The following is a 3,242-nucleotide window of genomic DNA, read 5'->3' as shown; positions in this document are numbered from 1 at the left end:
CCAGTAGTAGTTTAACATTCTGGTGGATACTGCATACACATATAGTGTGTGTGCCTGCAGCACCAGCAAGGATACACCATTTAGGTCTCAAGAAACAAAATTTTGAAAATCCTACTTCTACCTCGGGATTCTCCCATTTGAAATAATAATAGAGTTCTCTCAAGTTACACAAAATGAGTCTTTTTTGCATGTACACATTTTTTTGAACACTTACTTTGTCTTTTGTTCCAGGTAGCACTCTGGAACTTTCATCCTTTTCATAAAAATCTGTTACAAGTCTTACTGTATTTTCAGAAAGAGTTTTACCTTTTTTTGGACCAGGAGTTTCCAAAATACCCTTTTCAGATTTTAGCTTTCTAGCTTGTCGCACCATGTACTCACTTACATTAAATTCTTTCATCACTTTATTTCGAGTCCAAGAATCTGGAGCCAAGGTCAGAATCTGGATTTTTCTAGATCTCCCAACAGATGAAATCTTCTCTCTCATAAGAGAAATCATTACATCAAAATCCTTTGCTTTCTCAACCACACTTTTATCTTCTTCGTCATCATCAGAACTTGATGCATCATATTTTAATGCTTTTGAAACCGCCTTTTTTGCAGTCTTTTCAATACTGCTAACCTTCCTTTTAAAATAAGACCCTTTACTTTGTTCTGACAAGCCATGAAGCTTTATCGGTGTTAAACCTAAATAATCAAGAGCAATGTTTGTTTGTACGAGGGATTCATTTCTGGATTCCAATGATTCTAATTCAACCATGACTTCATCATCTGTTTCACTTTCATTGACTTCAACTCTTAATTTTTCCTCACAAAAGTTACGGCATGTTGAGCAAAGCTTTTGTCCAGGTTTTATGCTAATATTTTTTGTCAGTAATTGTTTAGAAAGATCCAAGCCTACACTTCTCAACGATTTTTTGATGGACTTTTTGTGTTTTTTTAGTGGGTCTACACATGTTGTTTGATACTTTTCAAAAACATTTAAAAAGTAGTAGCTGTGGTGTGAACATATATTCTTAAATTCACACAGATTAATTCCAGATCGTAAGTGGATCAAATCTTTTTCTTCCTCACTCAATTCTGATACCGGTTGTAACTTTTTTGAAGGTGTGTAGATTGTTTGGAAACAGTCAGATTTTTTAAATAACCCTACACTACAGGTTTGAATATCTGACATACTGATTTCACTTTTGGTCTGATTATTGTTCTGGTTACTTTTATAGGATATTGGAAAAGAATCTCTGTAAACTAAGCAACCATACTTACTGAGAGTTCGAATAAACTTAATAAAATACTATCCAAGCACTATTTAACACTGTAATAATTTTTTACTTCAAAACACAGGAGTAACAATACAAAATCCAAGTGTACATTGTTACTCCAAGAAGACAAAAACTTATTTTCGGTGTCTAAGTCACTTGGCATTTTTTATTTTTTAAATATAATTAATATTATTTTAAAAATTAGATAACTATTAAACACGTTAAAAAGCCAACATAATTTTTCTTTTATCTAATAGCCTATACAATTAAGAGTATTTTAAAACAAATTTGAGCTTTCTATCAGTTCTGAGGCTCTAGATATTGCAGTTTTTGTAAAACTAAACATCCGTTAGCTAAAAAAATAAAATAAAAAACTTTTAATTTTTTTTTTCATTTGGAAGAATTTAATATATCTTTATGGTAATTTTTTTAACATTTAGATATAATATACAAACTTATTCCAAAATTTCATACTGATATCTTGAGTATTCTTCAATATACAAATTTTTTTAGTTGTGAGGACACGTTTAAGTTACAATTTCCGACTGCTGAAACAAAGCCAAATCAAAAAACTTTAAAAATTTATAAAAAAAACTATAAGAGATAGAGCAAAAAAATTTTACAAGTGCTTTCAGGATGATAAAAGAAGTAATTGAACCAAGTCTCATCAAAATCTGACATGGTTGGTGTCAAGGCCTGGGCGACTTGACATGGAATGACCCAGGTGCCGGTGAGCACAGGTTGGCTTATTATTTTATCTATGGCCCAGTTATCCATCAGGCTTTCTGTAAACTTCCACACTGAGGAAATGCAGTACGCGATTCTTTTCCATATCCATAGTAAATTGGATACTTCGTGCTGATGGTTGAGGTGCTGTTGGAAATTTCGTAGCTCTTCCTCTCCATGTGGCCAGATGATAAAAGTACTTTGTATATCTCCGAGCCATTAATCTGTGTGCAATGGTGCAGACTGGAATGCTGTTTCTTCAAATTCTTCCATAAAGATGTCTACTGCAATAGGCGAAAGAGGGTAGCCCATTGCTACCCCACCTCTCTGTTGATAAAATTTCCATTTCCGCCTGAAAAAGGTGCTCGTTAAACACAGTGGAGCACTAGATCGCAGATATCAGGTGCCATGCGTCCCTGTTCATGGTGTCGTGTATAGGTACAATCATGAATAAAGACTTGACATCGAAGCTAACCATCATTTCTGTGGCCGAGATACAGTTTTGTTTTAAATGTTTCACCGAATTGCTATTGTCGTTAATGTACTATTATGTTTAGCTCACCAAATGTCGGAGCTTTGGGGCCCGTTCCTTCCCTAGACCGTACGTTGGTGAATTAATGGTACTCACAATCGGTTGTAGAGGAAAGGCCTCTTTGTGGACCTCCAGAGCACCAAATTTTTTTGGTGCCTGTGGAACTTGTGAGATGGGTGTTCTGGCCGTGTCAGAATTCGTTCTAGTTTACTTTAGTAGTGCTTGTGTCGATTTGATTGTGTTGTACGTTGGATCTCTGTGAAGCTTCTGTAAATGGATTTACTTGGAAGATCCCTCATTCATTTGTTATAATCTTGTGAGTCCAATATAATGGTCGCATTTGCCTTGTCTGCTCATGTTCTTACTAAATGAAAGCTGTACTCCAGCTTGGGTGGTGGGATACGTGCAGTAGCAGCAAGCTATTCTGCATGAGGCTGTATGCCTTCCTTGTTAATCCTGTAAGCCACAAATGAAATTTTCTTTTTTACATCATCAGATTTACAGAAGTTAGTTTCATACCTCCTGTATACATAGCTCTCCACACGTCATTGAGGAAATTACAGTGTTTGAAGCATTCTGCACTTACTATGAGGTAATCTACATAGACTGTTATTTCATCAGTTAATTTTGCACCTAGCACGTTGTCAACAGCTCTGATAAACGCACACAGACTAGTACAGAGCAAATGGCATCACACAGTATACAAAACACTTACCTTGATG

This window comes from Schistocerca cancellata, unplaced genomic scaffold, assembly GCF_023864275.1.
Source record: "Schistocerca cancellata isolate TAMUIC-IGC-003103 unplaced genomic scaffold, iqSchCanc2.1 HiC_scaffold_430, whole genome shotgun sequence".
Lineage (NCBI taxonomy): Eukaryota > Metazoa > Arthropoda > Insecta > Orthoptera > Acrididae > Schistocerca > Schistocerca cancellata.
The sequence above is the reverse complement of the archived record's forward strand: the minus strand, read 5'-3'. Positions refer to the sequence as shown.